The sequence below is a fragment of the Melitaea cinxia genome, chromosome 27 (genome assembly GCF_905220565.1).
Source record: "Melitaea cinxia chromosome 27, ilMelCinx1.1, whole genome shotgun sequence".
Taxonomy (NCBI): Eukaryota; Metazoa; Arthropoda; class Insecta; order Lepidoptera; family Nymphalidae; genus Melitaea; species Melitaea cinxia.
The window spans coordinates 11,149,940-11,173,460 of record NC_059420.1 but is presented as its reverse complement, the minus strand read 5'-3'; the positions used below and the strand labels follow the sequence as shown (position 1 = coordinate 11,173,460).

Genomic DNA, 23,521 nt, shown 5'->3' with positions numbered 1-23,521 from the left:
GCAGAGTTATAAAATAAATACTCAGCTATCTGCCACTGAAAGTCCCTTCGTAATCGGTCCAGACGTTTTAGAGATTAGCCGGAACAAACAGACAGACAGACAGACAAAAATTGTAAAAAATGTTATTTTGGTATATGTACCGTGTATACACCCATATGCATTTAGTATATAGCGGTTATTTTAATATTACAAACAGACACTCCCATTTTATTCATTTGTATAGATTAAGCGTATTTAAATGCACCACCTAACAAAATATTAACTAGGGTTTCTATGCGGGTTAAACAATATTAAAATTGTCAGTTTAGTGAAGTGTATGGTAAGTAATTTACCCCTAGTCAGCCTTCACATAGTCTAGACAGTCACAGGACAGGTAGGGCAGAAGCCTGAATTACAGAAGGGCATTTTATAGCCATTATAGGCATACAAAGGTTTTATTAACCGACTTCGAAACAGGTGGAGGTTCTCCGATCGATTTTATTTATCGTTCGTCTCACTCTTACATTTATTTACAGTACGATTACATAGTTTCTAATGTTTAAGATACAATTTTCTTAAATCTATTAATTATTATATCTTACGTACTACATATACTTTATTTTATTAGCCTGATTATAACTAAAAAAAACATAATCATTTCTGACGTAAGCCGTCCTTAAGGCTTTGAGACAAAATTACTAATATCTTGCATGAAACACAGCGTCACTAAGTCCACACATCTTTATCATTCGTACCATACATTCGATACATCTATGTAATCCTGCATCGAATAATAAACTTTATCTGTTAATTTCTCTTTAATAAACACTTTAAGTTTATGATGAGACAATTGCAAAATCGTTTGTGGGATTTTATTATACATGCGAATACCATAACTGAAGTGGAGACCGCGTCTTGGCAAACGCAGTGTGGGACGTCCTCCGGCCCATTGGACCAACGATCTACGAAGATTGCCGGTGTAGGCTGGATGAGGATTGCGGAAAACGGGGATGTCTGGCGCGAACTTGGGGAGGCCTATGTCCAGCAGTGGACTGCAATAGGCTGAGCTGATTGACTGACTGAAGCAATGATATTAAGAGGTTTACCATTAACACCGTAATACCTGGAGTAGTTTACGTAAGTCACAAAATACACCAATAGCATTTTGTGTCCTCTCCCAAGCGTATTTTGACTAGTCCGTTGGCGCAGTTTGTAGTGACCCTGCTTTCTGCTCCGGGGGTTATGGGTTCGATTCTCACCCCAAGTCTAGGTGCAATATAAACATTTATTTATATATACATTATTTATAAGTATGTTTATCGAAAATGTAGCTATATACCAGTCGGCTGTTACCTATAACACAAGCATTAAGTTGCTTACTTTAGGAACAGCCGACCGTGTGTGTATTGTGTAGATATTTATTATTTATTATTATTATATGCGTATACGCTTGTAGTGAAATCAAATAATGTGTACTTACTGTACTATAGTTGTCGATATAAGCTTAAGTTATTTTTTGTTTTGTTTAAGAATAAACACAATTATTTAAATTCTTAGAAGTGTTTAGCTGACTAAAGAGTGTTGTATATCGCCTCGCATCAAATTGTAACAGGATGTCTTAAATTATAAACTTTGAGACAATAGGACAGTAATATTAACCAACTGTGACTGTTAAAGAGTAATGTGCTTATCATTTTAGAGTTTTGAATAAATTCGGAGATTAATAAAGGTGCAAAAATTTGGTTTTGCAATAGTCTTCTGAAATTGCTGTATCTACTTATACCTACTCGTAATTTGTATAAAAATATTAAAAAAAAATTGTGTACCAAAAGATAAAAATAAAGTCATATCGAAGTTGGTGATTGATTCGTAAAATTTAAAATATGCAATATAATAAGAGTACTTTTTGTTTGATAATCATTTCATTGTCAATGTTAATACAGTGTTATTTTTATTCTGTAAGAAAAAAAATTGATAGTGATTTTAAACAATTTTTTTCTACAAAATTATTGTTAATTAGTTATAGTCTTTGTGATTGAATATTTGAAAATGAAAATAATAAATAATATATTAAATAAAAGTTTAACTTTAAAACTGATATTGGCGAAATATTTTATATACTCAATTTGGCACAATTAATTGCCAAATGATTTTCATAATGTCATAAAAAGGCATGAACAACTAAGATTTGTGGATATCGTTTTATATAATAATAAAATTGCTATGTAACGTTGAATATAATGAATTACACACAGTTACTGATTATGGAAATAAAAATAATGTAAAACGTTAATTTTTGTCACGTGAGTTTCGGAATGTTATCTGCTTTACGTAAGAAATGGCCGATTGCCCGAAAAGTTGGAGATGACGCAACGGGGTGCCTTTTCGTATTGTTGCGTAAAAATTGTGTACTGCAGTAGTAAGCCGTTACTTGTCTAGAGGTTTTGACGTCGACTAGATTTATTTTTATATTTTTAGCTTTCTGTTAGTAATATTAGTGGCGGATTTGTTGATCGAAATCCCATACTTTATGTGCTTTTAGGTAGTAATTAGAGCATTTGTAAAGCTTCCCTTAAATATAAAGAAAGGGAAATTTATGATAGTATTTTATTTAGGATTAAAAAAGGCATGGTAGCGTTTTCTTTAGCAATGTTATCATTATCAGTGATAAAGATAAGTGACTCAAAAAGAATTCGCAATTTGATTGCAAGGTGTATTATTGCGATAACCTCGACTGTAGCTGACTCGACAGATGTCGTTTCGTCTTGCGATTTCTTAAAAGCGTGAACTTTACTCGTTGGGTTTTGTACATATCTTATTTATTATATTTTATACTTTTTTGCACTAAAAAAAATTATACCTCGACCTACAGAAGATCACAGCTAAATAATACTGTTTTCAAGCAGTATTGTGTTCATTTTGGTGAGTAAGGTGACCAGAGCTCCTGGGGGGATTGGGAATTGGGTCGGCAATGCGCTTGCGATGCTTCTGGTGTTGCAGGCGTCTATAAGCTACGGTAATCGCTTACCATCAGGTGAGCCGTACGCTTGTTTGCCGACCTAATGACATAAAAAAAAGGTCTTTTTTTAACTTACGTTATACAAAGTATTAGAACAGGAACTTCGAAGATAAAAATTAGACAAATAGGTTCAGGATTGGGTTTTGCGCTTACCAACGCGTTTAATTTTTATATACATAGATTGGTCAGAAATTTTCTAAAAAATCACTTCATCCGTACAAATGAAGTTTTCCGTTTTCAACTTAATATCCTACTGTAAAAGTTCTGATGTAGGATTCATTGAACTATATTCAACTTAACGTGACAGCGCCAGCGTAGGAGTTATGTTTATTTTTGTTTTCTTCGCCATCTAATAAATAAGTTTGTCCTGTAATTAATTAATAATTACAGGACTTGAAATATAACTATAGCGCCTAAATATGATCAAGAAAGTACACGTTGTAAAGCTTTCTCTTCATACGAAGCAGTAGGTAGGTATATTTCTAAAACCACAATTAAAATGATGGAACCTTTTTAAGAAATGAACACAATTAATAAAAATAATAATAATAATAATAAAGATAAGTTTTGTTAATATTCGTTTGTCGTTTGTTTTTCATTGTAACTAGGGGAATAACCTTTCATGTAATGTGAACCTACTTACGTATAGTAGTTATTGTTAATAGCAGATGAAAAGTGATGTGTAGAGATAAATTATAACGCAGTTCGTTTATTACCGGTTCGTTTATTACCGGTTCGTTTATTACCAGTTGGCAATGGCCTCGATTTTCGTTCCGACTTCCGAGGTCATGGGTTCGACTCCTACTTAGGGATTGGGTATTAAGCATCCATACAAATTTCGCATTTATAACAGTAGTAAGATTCAAGAAGTTCTAATAATTAGTCATGCCTTTAATTGGGGAAACACTTGAAACGTCTTTTTTATTATTTTTAATATAAGTGTAGTGTACTTTTCGATCAAGTTGTTAATAACTACACTACTACAAAGTCTTGAAAACTTAAATAATCGACCTGGTCCTGACCGTGGTTACTGTAAAGTATCCGAAACATCGGGAATGTAAAAAATCTAATAAACCTCGATAAAATCCGAAAAAGTTGTTTCATTATAATTAAATAACCAAGTTTATATTAAGAATTTCGTACTCGCCAGATAGAAAATATTCTACAAATTTGTTCTGAATGTCGCTGATATAGGTACGAGTATAGTCTGTTATTAATAGATTCGTAATTACACACAACGCTTCAGCCTGTAATATTCCACTACTGGGCATAGGCCTCTTTCCCCATGTAGGAGAAGGATCAAAGCTTTATACGCAAAATACAGAGTAATTATACACAAAAGAGGTCGTTCTTATATTATTTTTAACCGACTTCCAAAAAAGGAGGAGGTTCTCAATTCGACTGTATTTTTTTTTATGTATGTTACATCAGAACTTTTGACCGGGTGGAGCGATTTCGACAAATTTTCTTTTGATCGAAAGGTGGTGTGTGTCATTTGGTTCCATTTAAATTTATTTGAGATCTAACAACTACTTTTCGAGTTATATCTAATAATGCGTTTTTACTTGACGCTTTTTTTGTCGACCTACGTTGTATTATACCGCATAACTTTCTACTGGATGTACCGATTTTGATCATTCTTTTTTTGTTAGAAAGAGAATATCCCTACTTTGGTACCATGTTAAGGAAACCAGGATCTGATGATGGGATCTCAGAGAAATCGAGGGAAACTCTCGAAAATCCACATTAACTTTTTACTAGGTGTACCGATTTTGATAAATTTTAATTTTATTGAAAGCTGGTGTTTATCATGTGGTCTCATTGAAATTTTATTGAGATCTGATATCTAATTTTTGAGTAATCTTTGATAACGCGTATTTACTTGACTATTTTTTCGTCGATCTACGTTGTATTACTCGTCGATGTAAATGAAGTTGATTTTTTTTTTCGTTTGTGAGCAAACACAATTATTTACATTTTATTTTCATTTGTATTATTGTATTATCAATCTGTCTGTTTTTATATTTATGGATTGACGCAAATTGTGCTTCACGAAGTTGAATTCGGCTTTCACAGGATCTCGGAGCTATAACTTAAAATATGACATAACGACGTATCCGTAGAACAGAGTCCGATGTGATCATGAAGCAAAAACGAGTTAAATAGCTAGACGAGATAAGCAATTCGAGCTCTACAGACGTACGTTTTTAGAATTTTCGTATTTTATTTAGTTTCGGAAATATAGAATCGAATAACGTTCTATCTGACATTTGCTCCGCATAATAACGCACTAAGTGATCAAGTGACGGCGCCTGGGCAGCAGGAGCGGCGCGAGCGCCCCGTCCGTTCGTCACTCTGGCCGTTGTTCGTTGGAAAAACGGGTATTTTTGTGGCATGCGCTTAGCTTTATTTCCCTTTGATATAAAAGTGTAATTCATCGGTGCTTTGCATGAAAAGACATATTTTTAGAGATGTTACGATCTCGGAAAATGTTGGATATGCTCAAAAATGACGCAGAAGAGCTTGATCTTAATTCAACATTTACAAAATATGATGCTGTTTATACAAAGAACAGCGTAAATACTGGTAAGTTGACGATTTTTTGTTACATTATTTCGTGATATAACATTTAGGTCTTAAATTAATAAATATTATTTATATGTATTTTTTTTATGTCAATTACTAGTTGTGGGCGATCGATTTTTACATAAGACGTTTTTTGACGGAGGGGTAGTGAAATATCATTTTGAGTACGAAAATGCGTTTGTCGTAATACATATTCACTTGGTAGCCATTATTAATATAATAACAAATAGTAAAAAGTAGAAGTCCTATGTAATATAAGGACAATTTTATACGAACAAAATTGAACTTTGAAGCATTATATGTGACTATCAGACGTTTTTCTACGGAATCTGTGATTCGATTCAGCGGTTCGATATTAAGATGGGATGTTGTTACAGGGAAAATTAAATCAGTTAGGACGTTGTTCGTTTGAAATTATTGTTATTTATAAATATTTTTAATTCAACATTTGTTCAATTAATTGCTAACATATTATATTAATAGTATTTTATGAATACCTACAATAAATACAGTTTTTTCTTTTAATTTTAGTTGTGTATGATAACGAAATCACTATGACACATCAAACGTCATCATTGCCTCCTGGTGCAAAAGAAATTTGTCAGGAACTAGCTGACGTATACGAAGAAATCCTGCATGAAGATAATGGAACCAAAGAAATTACCTGCGACAGCTCAATACCGAATGCCACGTCTGATCTGTCTACCGAGAGAGTCTACAGCACTCAACCTAGTACACTTTCTTTGGAAGCACCTTCTAGTTTCGAAAATTCACCAATAGCCAGCTTAAAAACTTAGAAGTTTTTGACGATAGGTTTACTCCGATAAATTTGGGACTATCAGTGCTAATTCCCATTCCGTCTCCTACTAATTTCAATAAGTCCTGCGATAACATTTTCTGCGCTAATCATGTAGGCTCTTTGATTTCTTCGTCCTCATTTAGCACTACAAATACGCCTGCTCTTTCGTACTCAATCAATTACACTACACCTACTACAACGACTAGAAAGCGGCAGAGGCACCCATAAGAATGGACAGACCTTAAACGCAAATCCTTTAAGAACTTTAGTAAAAAATACGTAACAAAAAAGGGTAAAGCCGTACGTAGTACGTAGGCGTAAAAACAATGGGGCCATCGTGTAAATACTGTTACAAACGTTCTATCAAATATTCCGATCAAAATAAAGAAAAAAAAATGATGCCTAAACAATGACACTGTTAATAATAGAAAACATAGTTTTAAGTAATATCTCCCACTGATTACAGGTAATCCCATGCATCTCACTGCGAAAAAATTGAAGTATAACAAATTATGTTCATTTATAGTCTTGCAGTTTCAACTTGTATCTTTAAGACTGCGTGGAAGAAGTACAATGGAAGTGCTATATTAGAAGAGGACAGACGGGGTTGTCACGAAAAGCACAACATTGTTATAAATGATGCAATGAAACAAAGTGTCTGTGACCATGTTCGGGCATTTGTACCCAATGAATCGCATTATATCCGTAAGAACAGCCAAAAACTTTACCTGTAAGGGGACTTAAGTATTGCGAAAATGTTGAAATTATATCTTCAATGGTTCGGCTCAGAGGAATACGCATCTAAGGCTATAAAAGAACGCCAGTATCGTGAAATTGTCAACTCAAACTTCAATCTAGCTTTCCATATTCCCAAAAAGGATCAGTGCGATGAATGTCCAGGAAAAAAAATCTTTTGAAAAACACCACATTGATAAGCAGGCTGCAAGGCATTTAAAATGCCAAGGCATTTAAAAAGTAATTATAGAAGCACATAACAGATTAATTTATTGTTTGTCTACGTAATATTTCCTCTACACACATCTAGGCTACGAAGTAAGAGTGATTGATAAATTAATGAGGCTGATTATTAAGTGACTTATTTTGAGTTCAGTCACTAGTGAAATATTTAAAAATACGTTTTATCCGTATTATTTAATTTTGTGTATTACCCACACATTAGGGAATTCTAAACATTTTAAATATCTTATTCTATACTTTACAATTAAACTGTATGTATACTATAAACAGGTAACGTAACCGTTAAAACTTAAAATAATAATTAAATGGCATATCGTATCACATTATTTATTGTATGGTAACACGTTGACATAGTTAGTCGGAGATGCAGGTTCGATCCCCGCTGGAACGGTCGATTTTGGATATGATATTAAAAATGCGTTTTTTTTTTTTCGTTGTTATCTTCTTCTATATAAATAAAAATAAACGTTGCTAAGCGCATAACTCGAGAATGGCTCGACCGATTCGGCTAATTTATTTTTTGGATGTTCCTTAGGGCCCGGTAACGGAGGTTTTAATACAAAAAAAAAGAAACTAAAACATAATAATAAATTAATTTTTACTATTAACGAAGTCTGTCCGGGCAGCTAGTGATAAATATTCACGTACCTTTATAAGTTTAAGACTGCTATTTAAGTCCTTACTGTAATTCCTCTAGGCTACCTATTTACTAGTTACCTACCACACAATAAATAATGTGATACGATATGCCATTTAATTACTACCTATTTTAAGTTTTAACTGTTACGTCACCAGGTTTACATACAGTTTAATTGTAAAGTATAGAGCCTCGTCTAGGTGCTTCTAATTGTAAAATTATAAAGGCTCAATGTTATTTGAAAATCTATGTTATTGTTTATTTTATAATTAAAGCATTTATTTTGTTTTATCAGGAGCATAGATCTGAAACTTCTAACCTAATCTAGCTGTGATGTGATTGCTATTCAAAGCGATGCCATCTAATGGTTTTGTTACCTATTTTGTGATATTTTTTAAATTAAAAAACAATTAAAATTATATTTTCGTCTTTTATTTAGTTACATTAGAGTTTAGTTATAATTAGGCTAAAATTATGTTTTATATTTCAATGTTATTATTCACAAAGGACTCTTAAAGGTATGGGTAATTCCAACAAAAAACGAACCATTTTAATATGGGACGTCACTTATTTTAGACATTTCCGTAAAACAATGTATAATATACACTACGGACCTAAGTTATTCCACAGTAAAACGTCATATGGTAACATAGAACTCACTATCTCGTGTTATAAACGCTTAAAAAATATACGCTACAAAGCATTTTACAAGACAGAGGCAATGTAACAACATACCAAAAAATCAAAATGTCAAGTCTCACCGTTTAAGAGTTACAAAAGTCAACAACTTCTTCAGCCTCTACTGAAAACTATCAAATCTACAGATCGGACTTTATTCTACGGATGAGTCGATAAGTGCCATTTCAATATACCAAGTAGACGTGGAATTATTTACTCTTGTAATGAAATCGTAACAAAGTATCAGACACTAGCCGACCTGTGTCCACTTAGTTGGGCGTTAATTATTTTTCTGATGCAAATGTACCGTAAAATTTTCATCTCGCTCGCACATTACTTGATTGATTACTTTTCACTGAATTTCTTTTTCAATAACAATAAAATATAGCCTATATAGTGTAGCTTTTTGTTAGTGAAAGAAAATGAAAAAGTAAATTAAATTTTCACGATCGGATCAATATTTGCGAAGCGAACAAACACAGTTAAAAACTTTAACTCTTTATCATATTAGTATAGATATTCGAATCTATTAACACCACAACTTCTTTTTATACGCCAAAAAAGAAAAATAATTAATTTCAAAGTCCAAGCACGTAATAAAATATCCAAGTAACGTATGATTGTTGATATTAATTGTATTTGCTCGCAAACGCAGAAAAACCGACTTCAATCTCATCGACCAGGTAACGTATTAGAAATGGCTTAAAAAGGACTCATCATATCTTAAACAAATTTAAATAAGACGACATAGCAAGCACCGTCTTTTGATTAAAAAAAGAATAATCGAAATCGGTCTACCAAGTAAAAAGAGGTCACACATTAAAAAATACAGTTGAATTGAGAACCTCCTTGTTTTGAAGTCGGTTAAAAATGAGACAAATTACATTTACCTATACCCGTAGAAGTGGGCATGTAAATGAATAAATATCTACACAATACACACACGGTCGTCTGTTCCTAAAGTAAGCAACTTAATACTTGTGTTTATAGGTAAAAGCCGACTGGTATATAGCTACATTTTCGATAAACATACTTATAAATAATGCATATATAAATAAATATTTATATTGCACCTAGACTCGTGGTGGGAATCGAACCCACAACCCCCGGAACAGAAAGCAGGGTCACTACAAACTGCGCCAACGGACTAGTCAAAATACGCTTGGGAGAGGACACAAAATGCTATTGGTGTATTTTGTGACTTACGTAAACTACTCCAGCTATTACGGTGTTAATGGTATACCTCTTAATATCATTGCTTCAGTCAGTCAGTCAGCGGGTTCAGTCTATTGCATTCCACTGCTGGACATAATAGGCCTCCCCAAATACGCGCCAGACATCTTCGTTTTCCGCAATCCTCATCCTAATCTATGTCTCAATTCTAATTTCAACACGTGTTTTCTATACAAATCATTTACGGCGTAGCGTCAGTTACATTGTTGATACGATATATCAGAGTTGTGCATTTCACCTAATAATACCTATCTTGGCTCTAACATGTCAGCGTGACGTGTGAGCACGGGTTTATTATGTAAAAGCGTGTGTACAAGGCCGCGTCACTGCAGAATTATTGTTAAAATGAGTTTGCAATAATATCTAGTAATATATTTTAATTGATAATTTCATAAAGGTGTATGCGTACTATTTTTTATAGTAAATACTCCTACTACGTTGGAGTTATTTTATAATTTTCTGAGATAATAATCCCTAAAGCTAAGTCTGATGAATCATAATTCATAATGCCGAGACGATTTATTAACCATTTAAAAAAGTATGTAATCAATTTCATTATATCCTATACATTTATGCGATTCAAAAGAAGTTTCTCTTCAATAGAAAATAAGTAATATTGTAAAATTAAAGTTTTAAAATCGCTTCTGTCTCCAAGGCAATAATTTGTAAAGAGCGAGTGACGCAGTGCGTCACATTATGACATTACATAAATCTGTAACAGTAAGTAGCAACACCTCTATCTACGGCTCTACGCGCTATCACATACATTCCGGAAACAAGAAACGATTGGTCATTATAGTATAAACTAGCTATACCCGTGCCACTATTCGCTCTAAATAAGTATAATAATTATCACTTTACAAAATTACTAAAGATTATACGTGATTATACGTGAGTTGATTTGAAATTGAACAAAAAATTTACCGACCATCAATCATGTTGACTTTGTTTCAAAATTAAAGCCGTATATATGACGGCCGTATATATGAATTTTAATAATCAATTAATTTACAAAAACAAAAGCAATAATAGTTTTTTAGTTGTGGATGCCGGTAGAGTACTTGATTTATCTGGAGTAATTGTGAGGTTTTTTCTAAAAAGGGAGACATAAATCTTACCTTAGCATATCAATATATAATAATATATATGATCTTCGGTTTAGTCATTCAAAAGATAATACTGTATGATTTTTACGGAAAATATTTAACTTATAAACAAGTATTATGAATTGTATTTTTTTTTTTTATAGAGACAGTCTGTAGAGTAAATAATATTTAATAATATTTAAGTTTGTATATATTCAAACTAACAATCAAACTAAACAAACAATCGAAAAGGATTGTTAATTATAAATGTGAATGTACTGAATACTAATTGTTATTGAATATTAATTAATGAAATTAATCAAGAGATATGACCATAGTTACTTGAGTGTATCTCATGGTTAGTAAAATCAGTTTTTTTTAAAGAAAGTGAATACTCTAACAACGTCTTTCGTACAACTGTTCAATATCTAATACTTATAATGATGTTAAGTTTGTTAGTTCGTTTGTATACTATACGGAATAATTGGAATAAATCTAGGCACTGGTTACAAGGGATCTATTATTCTGAAGAAGAGATTCTTAAAAGAGAAGTAATGTTAGCTCTAAGTGTTGCAAGAAATTACTACTGGGATGATTTTTACATATGATTTGTCGTGAGTCTTACCGAGTGCCTGCTGAAAATCCCAAATAAAAAACGATGATAACTATTGAATCCAGGTTGGATCCAGATAGCCCAGATAAAAATTAGATGAAAATTGTGTGAAAATTTTGGAATCCCTGTTTCAAACACACAATAGTTTACAGATTTTGATAATACTTTTTTTGTTTGAAAGGAAATATCCCAAGTGTGGTACCATGATAAGGAAACCGGGATCTGATGATGGAATCCCAGAGAATACAAGGAAAACCCTCGAAAATCGTAGTAACGATTAGAGCGTTTGTTAATTTTTTTCATCTACTTACCTTGTATCACTTGTCGATGTAATTGAAGTCGGTTTTTTTCGTTAGCGAGTAAACACATTTATGTCTGTAAGCTACGGTAATCGCTTACCATCAGATGAACCGTACGCTTGTTTGCCGACCTAATTATAACTTAAAAAAAAGAACCAGGACTAAATGTGAATCTTTTTGACTGACCAAAGAATCAGGAAGTCCCAGCACGTCGTACGTGTACGTCAAAGACATTGTTTATTGTTTTATAATTCTTTAACTAGTATTTAGACTTTAGTATAGTATTTCAGATTGTAAAATTTACGAGTATATTATGTGATAAGCATTGAATTATATTTAAAAAGAAAATGTAATTTATCATAAATAACTTTTCGAAAATAACAAACATAAATTGAATTTGAGCATTTTATAGCTTGCTATTTATCCTTAACTAGCTGTGCCCGCGGCTTCGCCCGCGTTGAAATTAGTGTGTCACAAAGTTTTGCCAGCAAACTTCCAGTGAAACTCTCATCAAAATCGGCTTAGCCGTTCCGTAAACCTTCCTCTTGCCAATGGTGGAGTCCTCTCTACAATGTTGAAACCGCATGAAAATCCGTTCAGTAAATTTTGAGCGAATCGATCACATACACTTTTGGGGACTTATAATACACTAACTGTTGCCCGCGATTACGTCCTCGTGGTTATGAAGATATGTATTACTATTAAGATGTTTAACGCAAATTATTATTTTATTTCAGTCACTTGAAATGCTTATCAAACTGAGTAAATTTTTAAAAGGCACAGTTTAGTATAATTTAATAGGGGGTTAGGTTTAGCGATTAGACTTATTATTTACTTAGCGATGGAATATCGTAAAATCCGTTCTTAGCGGACTACGTCTGCTAACTATAATCTACATCCCTGCTAAACTTTATCTTTGTCCAACCTGGATGGATAGACCATCCAGTGGTTTTTGAGTTCTCGTGATGAGTGAGTCACTGACCTTTCTCTTTTATATATATAGATTACAATGCATTATTTGGACACCTCCTCACCATCTATAGAGCATATATTTTAAATTTCAAGTCTCTTACTTCAAAAACATAAGACTTTCATTCAAACTTCCGACCCCCGTTTTATCCCCTTAAGGGTCGATTTTCGTAAAATTAGTTCTTAGCGGATGTTAACACCCCATAAGGAACCTACCTGCCAAATTTCAAGTTTGTAGCTGTTATAGTTTCGGAGGTTTCGTGATGAGTGAGTCAACCTACCATCCACCGTTTTAACTCCAAAAGAGAGTTGATTTCTATAGATACATTATTTGGTCACCTTTCTACCATCTATAGAGCATACATTTTAAATTTAAAGTCTCTTACTTCAAAAACAAAGGACTTTCATACAAACTTCCAACCCCCGTTTTAGCCCTTTAAGGATCGAGTTTCATAAAATCAACTCTTAGCGAGTATTTACGCCCTATAAGGAACCTACTTGCCAAATTTCAAGTTTGTAGCTGTTATAGTTTCGAAGATTTTGTAATGAGGGAGTCAACCTACCATTCCCCGTTTTAACCCCAAAAAGGAGTTGATTTCTAAAGATACATTATTTGGACACCTTCTCACTATCTAAAGAAAGTACATTTTAAATTTCAAGTCTCTTACGTCAAAAACATAGGACTTTCATACAAACTTCCAACCCCCGTTTTACCCCCTTAGGGGTCGAATTTCGTAAAACTCATTCTTAGTGAATGTTTACGCCCTAAAAGGAGCCTATCTGCCAAATTTCAAGTTTGTAACTGTTATAGTTTCGGAGGTTTCGTGATGAGTGAGTCAACCTACCATCCACCGTTTTAACTCCAAAAGAGAGTTGATTTCTATAGATACATTATTTGGTCACCTTTCTACCATCTATAGAGCATACATTTTAAATTTAAAGTCTCTTACTTCAAAAACATAGGACTTTCATACAAACTTCCAACCCCCGTTTAGCCCTTTAAGGATCGAGTTTCATAAAATCAACTCTTAGCGAATATTTACGCCCTATAAGGAACCTACTTGCCAAATTTCAAGTTTGTAGCTGTTATAGTTTCGAAGATTTTGTAATGAGGGAGTCAACCTACCATTCCCCGTTTTTACCCCAAAAAGGAGTTGATTTCTAAAGATACATTATTTGGACACCTTCTCACTATCTAAAGAAAGTACATTTTAAATTTCAAGTCTCTTACTTCAAAAACATAGGACTTTCATACAAACTTCCAACCCCCGTTTTACCCCCTTAGGGGTCGAATTTCGTAAAACTCATTCTTAGCGAATGTTTACGCCCTAAAAGAAGCCTATCTGCCAAATTTCAAGTTTGTAGGTGTTATAGTTTCGGAGATTTCGTGATGAGCGAGTAAAGCTACCATCCCCCGTTTTAACCCCAAAAGGGAGTTGATTTCTAAAGACACATTATTTGGACATCTTCTCATCATCTATAAGGCATACATTTTAAATTTGAAGTCTCTTACTTCAAAAACATGGGACTTTCACACGAACTTCCCACCCCCGTTTTACCCCCTTAGGGGTCGAGTTTCGTAAAATCCGTTCTTATCGAATGCCTACAACCTATAAGGAGCCTACCTGCTAAATTTCAAGTTTTTAGCTATTATAGTTTCGTAGATTTCGCGATGAGTGAGTCAGCGTACCATCCCCCGTTTTAACCCTAAAAGTGGGTTGATTTCTAAAGATATGTTATTTGAACACCTTTTCACCATCTATAGAGCTTACATTTTAAACTTCAAGTCTCTAACTTCAAAAACATAGGACTTTCATACAAACTTCCACCCCCCGTTTTACCCCCTTAGGGGGCGAGTTTCGTAAAATCCGTTCTTAGCGGATGCTTACGTCTTATAAGGAACCTACTTGCCAAATTTCAAGTTTGTAGGTGTTATAGTTTCGGAGATTTCGTGATGAGTGAGTGACCTTTCGCTTTTATATATATTATATAGATAATAGTGTTTGCAGGCAAACGAAAAAAAAACCGACTTCAATTACACACACACAATTCCGCTACCACCTTGGAACTTTAAAAGCCGACCGGTGGCGGGATAACCATCCCACTACTGGCTTTGAAATACACAGGCCGAAGACGGGCAGCAGCGTTTTCGGTGCGACAAAGCCAGTACTGCGGTCACCAACCCGCCTACCCAGCGTGGTGACTATGGGCAAAACACATGAGTTCACGTTATTTTTGGCGTAAACTTGTGGAGGCCTATGTCCAGCAGTGGACTGTATAGGCTGTAATGATGATATATATATATATATATATATATACACACGGTCGAATTGAGTAACGTCCTCCTTTCTTGAAGTCGGTTAAAAATACAATTAACTCATACTAAGCTGATCGTTATCAGTCTACGAGTCAAGATACCCACGACACACATTGATAACAGCTGATAGTAATAACACCGAATAGATTGACCTTGACTGAATGATAGTGACGAGGCCTAACGACTATTAAAAAATTTTTGTTATTATGTAACGATTTTGAGGTAAATTATTTAAAAGTAACTTTAGGCCATGGCTTATTAAAATTTTGTTTCGATGTTTATTTAATATGTATTTAATTATAATCACACTTTTGTACTAAATTTCAATTTAATCTATGATTATAAAATATTTAAAAAAAATCTCAAATCAAGAAGTTTAAAAACGCCATCTTAAAAAATTAAAATGATATTAGTTTTTAGCCCTTGGAAAAGCGCGCTATGAGCATTTTCCTCACCAACAATTTTATATCGATAATTTTTTATGTTAACCAGCTTCTGTACCTTCTTAGATATTCTTCTCCTTTATACTGCACATGATATTGCGCTACTCAGTGCCATTTCAATTTATGCTGGGAAGTGTTTATGTGACAGTCGAAAAAGACGGCATTTTGCATTAATCGTTGTTACTCTTTTAATTATGTCCGTTGAATTAGTATAAATCGTACATATTCTACTAACTGTTAAATGCCTTAACAGTAGGTATGTCATATAGAAAATGACCTATTTATGTTCTCTTGGATCTGTGCCTGCTATTATAACTTTGATAGTTTACTATCCGATCATGATTCTGCGCTTACCTTACCTGCTGTTGTATTCAACTGTTTCTAGTTGGTAACTAAAAATAATAAAGATTCATAATTATTTTCTAAACAAAGTTACCGTTCAATGTCCTTAATTCTCAGAAACCTGCAGTGTCCCTCAATCAAATATTAGTTGAAAGTTCGTCGTGATTTATTTACGTTTCATCATAATCATCATCATCATCATTGCTTCAGCCTATCGCAGTCCAAAGCTGGACATAGGCCTCCACAAGTTCACGCCAAAAACGGCATGCACTCATGTGTGTTGCCCATAGTCACCATGCACGGCAGGCGGGTTGGTGACTGCAGGGCTGGCTTTGTCGCATCGAAGACACTGCTACCCGTGTACGTCTACATGGAGGTAATAAATGAAACTTAAATTGATAATATACTACAACTGTTATTTTGTTCTTGCTAGGTTGAACAATTATTATTTTATTTCCACAAAAAATATTTAAAAATCTTGTTTTTTTTTGTCTCCGCGATTATGTATCTGGATTATGTTCAATATACGCTTCAGCCTGTAATATCCCACTGCTATGAATAGGCCTCTTTCCGCACGTAGGAGAAGGATCTAAGCTTAATCCATCGCGCTACTCCAATGCGGATTGGCGGATATACTCCCTACTGTGAGTAAATCGCTATCGGGTATACATGACAACCGGGATCGACGGCCTAACGTGTTCTTCGAGGCACGGTTGCGAGACCCACAGGACTGCAAAAACACCCAGACCACGGCAAACATCTGTATGGCCAATATAAATACTTGTCATGTGCGAGGCTCGAACCAACAACCGCCAGCGCAACAGCTACAAGCCAGTGCTGTGACCGTTGAGCCAGCGCGTCGTCACTTTCGTATACTTTTATAATAGTAATGATCTAATCGTTATGAGGGTAGTTCTACTAACTAAGGAAGAAAATGGGTCTGATATGGGCCTGCCATTTTTTATACATTCTGGTTGCAGAATTTATTCTAATAACAAGATTTATAATATCTTTTAGCTTCTCTTAAGCGGAACAGTCAAAATATTTAATTGGTTTTGATTTATGGACATTAAAAAAAAAATCAAGCCCAGACAACACACACAACAGAGAGCGTAACCAGGAAACAAAGGAAAAAACAAAATGTAATCGAGATCATTTGTGTATCATTTTTTAACAACTTTTTAAATTTGCTTTTAAACATTAATTTTTAATAGTCGAAGTATCCTTTATTATAATAACGAAAATTAGCTTAATGCTTTACTTGGATACTAATACTATACTTCAATCATAGATGAAGTAAAAAAAAGTAGATTATGCGCGGCCTTTGTTGTTAGTGAAGCCACAAAACTCGGCTCCTTCAAGTAAACACACGCGCTCACGCACACATATGCATCAAACTACGCTCATTTTCGTTAGTATCTCACGAGGCCTCGTACAGTAAAACTTTGCCTATAAAATGCCGTTCTTTTGTAATTAAATGGTGCAAAAACAATACCAAAGTGAACAAAAAGTCTGAAGAAATATCGTTTCACACGTAAATACATACAAAACTTTATATTTTTTGTTATTCCAAAATAATATTGAGGTTATTCGGAACTTATAATTTCTATGCCCCGAAATGACGTACCGACGGTGTGTTACCAGTTATTTTTATTTCCATTAGCCCAAAATGCGGGTAAGTAAATTGTAGGCAATCATAGAAAAATAATTAAGTAGAAAGTGGGCATCATTATTGTGTTTTTTTTTTATCGTGTGATTTTATGTTTTACCTAAATTGAAGTCAATATGAATTTTTAACTCGTTTTGTCTATTTAAATTTGTGAATTAACTACTCATATTTTACTACTAAATATCATGATTTTAGGTTTCTAACGAATATTTTAATAGGAGATAGATAGAATAGGTAGCTGCTGTGCGACTGAGCTGAAATGAACTACAACGACATCCATCCTCATCTAGTGTGGTTTGTTCAAACCATTTTGATAAAGCTGACATGTACGGTACAAAACGTGGACTTCGCAGAGTACCATCACGTATATACTACTACTTACTACTAGGTATTTTAATGTTGAATTTTTTGTTCTAGGACCTACCGGATGAGTCTTAAATTAGTCGTTAACCAAGATTCAATCTTTGATATACCTAGAAAACATAAACTAAGAGAAAAGTTAAAAAAGCAGGAACTTTATTTTAAAAAAAATGTAAAAAAAATTAAATCATTACAGCAAAGAGTTAGACGCCTTTAAAACAGGAACTTGCCCTTCAGAGGAATCATCAATTACTTAAAAACGCAATTTTCATTGACACAGATTTATATAATTCATTAAATCAAAACATGGCTGCAATAGATTTATTTAACAATTTGAAGCAAAAAAGGAGTAAATATATTTAAAACTATAAACAGATTTTTATTTTCGCATACCCATTTTACCTATATTAAATTAATTGTGTTTAATCCCATGTAATAAAACTTTCAAGGACTTTTTTTAAAAAGTGTCAACACTTCACTCACTCACACATATTTAAAAAAGTGGCTTCACTTTTTTGTTCTAAGTGCGTTATCTATTCTTTTTACTTGATCTATGACTTCAATAGAGTATTTGCGTGTGATTTTGTATAAGATTGAGGTACCCAAGTCGGGCTGCTTTGCAAGATGTTAAAATAAGATTCGTTCTGTTGACACATAATTGAAATTAAAAAACCCGGAAGTATGTCGTTCCAAGTTTAAGAATAGCTCGTTTTTTTCTCTTCAAAGTAGTAAGCCGTGGCATCTAACCAAAAATTTGTCGTTATTATTTTTCTAATCTATATCTACAAATAAATAAAATTGTAGTGTCTGTTTGTAATAATAAATAACCGCTTTTTACTAAATGCATATGGATGTATACACGGTACATATACCAAAATAATATTTTTTAAAATTTTGTCTGTCTGTCTGCCTGTTTGTTCCGGCTAATCTCTGAAACGGTTGGATTTTTACGTGACTTTCACTGGCAGATAGCTGATATAATAAGGAGTAACTAAGGCTACTTTTATTTTAGAAATGTATTTATTTTATTACTCTGCGAACTGAAAAATACCTTTTTTGTTAAATCCCACGTGGACGAAGTTGCAGTAAATAAATAATTAAATAACTTAGTAAGTAAATAAATAATTTAGTATTGATTGATATTTAATACTTACAAATTACAATATTTTTATAAGTATTAAAATTGATGAAAATATTATTTTTTAAATATCTTTCAGTTAGGTTTGTTTCAGTGAGTAGAGTTTCTTGAAAGAGCTTTCAAACAATAAGTATTAGGTACAGGTACTTAATTTTTCGTAATTTTTTGGCAATTTTTTTTTTAAATTTGACGAAAGAGAGATTCGATCTTTAGGATAGCTTTGTCTGTGAGCTTTTTACAAGGCTATACCTATAAGCATTTAAATCTTTAAATTTGTACAAACTACGTATAGTGAATGAGAGTCTGGTACAAACGGTAGAAAGGAAAAAAATATGATACGGTAACTTGAGCAATACCTAATTATCCAGTTTTTTTGTCAGATAGCAAAATTTTCGTTAAAAACAAAAATAGATAAAATTACGAAGAATACGTATTTAATTATATCCGTCGATAATCGTAAAAAAATGTTCATTGAAATCGTAATTAAAATTCTACGTGCAGTACAACGGACATTGCCCTTTCTGAAACGTAATAGGTAGGTGTTACTTTGAGATAGTGACAAGCAAGTACTAAATGTAATTTTATTTACAGTCAACTAGTTTTATGATTCACAAAGATTATCTACTAGAGTAAAAAATTATAAATTACGCAAGCTAAATCCATAAATAGCTCATGTTATTGAAACAGTTTCTGAAGTTCATTATATAACTGAATATAGAGCGTTTGAGTTTGACCTGTGCATGTGACCTTCGAGTGCGTAGCATTGGATCAGAGCCAGACGGCCGCGCGCGCAGCGGCTCACACATTTGGGCCAACGTTATAGTATTTAGTACATTCAGTGCCTTTATCTGCCAATGTTAGCTAAATATATACTATTGTGATATCTGTTCTTTATGAACATGGAGAATGAGGTCTTTGGGATTCAAAAGTCATTTGAAGTCTACTACATTTTTTTTAAATAAAATTTTAAGTGAAAAATTTATACCGTCGTATTTTTTCTTATAGAAAATTAAATCTTTAAAAAACATTTCAAGTCAATAAAACATTTCCTTGATTAAATGTTTTCATTAAAATAAATATGATTATACATTTATTACATTCAGTCAAGTAATTACCTCGATAAGTGTGTCATCGGCACAATATACTTACTGTTCTGTGTTACATAATCACTCCACGTGTCCCACGTGACAACTTGAAACGTGTTCGGTGTACTTGACACTTTTCAACGATTCTAAAAAGGCATTGTAATAAATTTTTAAACCACACGATAATATATATTCGGAAATTTATTTATTAATGCTTTATTGCACAATACATTAAAGAATTGTACAAAAGGCGGGCTTAATGCTAAAAGCATTCTCTCCCAGCCAACCTTAGGACGTACAAGAGCAGAGGTTTGTGGGTGTGCAAAATCGAGTATTAGTAAAATTCAGAAAAAGAAGAAAAAAGGGAGGAAATATACATACATACATACATGCCTACATACATAAATACATACATACATACGTACGTACATATATACATACACACATGCATACATATATACATCAAACATACCTACATACATAATGTACTGTCAATGTTCCAGTAAAATATTGAGTGCAAGGTTTAGATTACTATTTATTGAGGTAGGGCACAGCAGGCCGAAGTGCCTCCACCTTACAGAAAATTACAGCTAAATGCTCTTATGTAAGTAGTATTGTATTCCTGTGGTGAGTAAGGTAGCCATAGCTCCGGGGAAAGAGATGGATTAGGGTCGATAACGTGCTCGCAATGCAATGCTATGGTATCCGCTTACCATCCGTTACCGTGATAAGATAAATTTCTAAAATAAAAGCTGTCTAAGTTACTCTTTACTACATCAACTATCTGCCGTTGAAACCCCGTCAAAATCGGTCCAGCCGTTTCAGAGATTAGCCGGAACAAACAGATAGACAGATATTTTAATATTACAAACAGACACTCCAATTTTATTTATTTGTATATAGATGTATAGATAAGGTAAAGCAGGCGTACGTAAATAGAATAAGGTAATTATAGTCTCTAGGGTGGTCTTGTGCTTGCTCAAGGCAGAAGATGAACCGTATCGATGGACGTGCCAAATTTACCGACATGGAAAAAGCAGGATTGGGGAGATGTGGCGTTTAATCTTGAACGATAGCAAGTAGAACTAAAAAATATTCGAAAGCGTTCCCATAATCCCGCTAATTGCGCTGTGACGGTATTCCGTGGGGTTCTAATCAGTAAAAGTCTGACATAACCCTGACATAAGACGTCTGACATAAGTCCTCTACCCCAGGCGGAGAGTATCCATAAGGATTTACATAAATAAATAAAAAAAAATGGAAAAAATAGATGCTAAACCAACACGACGTTTGCACAAACACGATTAAATAAAATAAAGATACAAAGTATTCCTTAACACTAATCTGAAAGTTTGTACTCATTGAGGTGACAGACAAAAATGTCATGCACTGTTTGCTCTTTGCAAAACTAAAACACGACCCAAGGGCCTACAACGATTCTTCATAATTAGTCTATTACAGCCCACTGCCGATCTCTTTCTCTGGAATGCTCTTAAGATGTCCTTAACCCAGAAAAATTTAATCCTTTCCTTTTGTGAAAGAAAGAAAAAAATACATACATGCCTTGGTACCTATCAAAAAAATTATAACCACAGTACATGCAATATAAATTGCATTAGTATAATTAAATGATACAGAAAATAAGATATATCTAATTTGGTATCGATTTGCTTCATTCTCGACCTGAATACACTAAATAGCCCGTCTTTGACAATGTTTGTATCCCTGGCGCACTATATTTAAACCACTCTAAACTTAGATCATCCTTCTACTTACAAACACAAAAGGAGTAACAACGAAATAAAAATAAATCCTATCACTATTAAACGTAAGTCTTCTGTACGTGTGTTTGTCATCTAATTTTGGTAAAAGGCTGGACCGATTTAATTGAAATTTCGTTTGTATATTTCAATGACTTTAAGGATGGTTCAAAAACACAATTCGACTCAATAGGTGACGCTGCTGTCAGTATGTCAGCAATCAAAGGTTTGCTACCCCGAGCTAGACAACATCACAAACCCAAGACGCCCTTGGTTTTTTCTTCATAGACATGCTAGTCGCTGGGTCACATCCAGCATATGTCGCTTGCGTCTTGGTCATGCGTGTACACCTGTTCATCTTGCCAAAATCAGAGTTCATGACCACTCATTGTGTGAATGTGGCCTTGACGAAGGCACGGTTTCCCACATCCTTTTTTCCTGTCCCAAACTCCTCCGTCCTATATATGACATCCTTCCCTATGATATTCCCCGCCCTATAAATGTTCAATGTTTGTTGATGTTAGTGTTTAGTCCCTACTGTACATTTTTGTGTAAATATTTTGAAATAAATAAAATTAAGTTGTAAATAAACCATGTGTCTGTCCTAGTGTAATTAGTTTGTAATAGTTTAGTTACTAACAGTGGTTGTCTTACAATTAGTCTAACATTAAATGTTTGTGTTGTTTTAGGTTAAGGTGTAACAATGAAAGTCTTACTATTTTGCCTGTTTTCAAAATTAAATTGAGACTGTTATCTCAACTGCACCGATCAATCAATCTCCTACGTGTGTTCTCCACTCTACGTGACATTGGCGGAATCAACCGTGCTTCTCTGGCACAACTGAAAGCCATTAAACCAATCAACATCACAAAGCGTGAAAGTTCTTTGTAAAAAAATATTTTACCTACCATATGTTTTTATTTTTATTGCATATTTTATGTTACATGTAATGTTTCTGGTTATAGAGTATATTTGTATTGAATTGTATTGTATGTATTATTTTTTTATTTTTTTAACATTGCTTTATTTTAACAAGGCTAGCAAAAGAATGAGGATTACAAAAACTAGTACAGAACCTTTACTTTATGGAGGGTAGAACTACTTTTCTTATTACAAAGGACAAAAATACAATTTTAAAATTGAGAGATAAGCATGCGAAAGAATAATATTGTTATATCGTTTTAAATATAATAAAACAAAGAACTTACATAAACACTCAATATAAACGGATAGTTCTTTTACATAAGATAACATTACAGTTAAAATGTCAGGCAATGCCAATGGCGTGCTAAATATACGATGGCGACAAAATAGATGAAGTTTTGACACGTGTGAGTTACGTGACGGCTCGATAGCTATTGGATCTTTCTTTTTTATATAGTGTTACTAGCTGACCCCGCAAACGTTGTTTTGCCATATATGTTATTTACCCCCTTAATCCCACCCCCCCTCCCTTATAACTTGAAGTATGAAAAATAGATATGCAATATGAAAAATAGGTTGCGGGTTCTATCCCTGCAAATGACAAATAT

At 33.6% G+C, this 23,521-nt stretch overlaps 1 long non-coding RNA gene across 1 annotated transcript in view; it reads right to left on the bottom strand.

Annotated features, from left to right (window-relative positions):
* Positions 1-23,299, bottom strand: part of LOC123667062 — a 32,654-nt gene extending 9,355 nt beyond the window's left edge. Inside the window, exon 1 of the long non-coding RNA XR_006745373.1 lies at positions 23,198-23,299. This is a non-coding gene — a long non-coding RNA (uncharacterized LOC123667062). The remainder of the gene's footprint in view (positions 1-23,197) is intronic.
* Between the last annotated feature and the right edge of the window lie 222 nt (positions 23,300-23,521).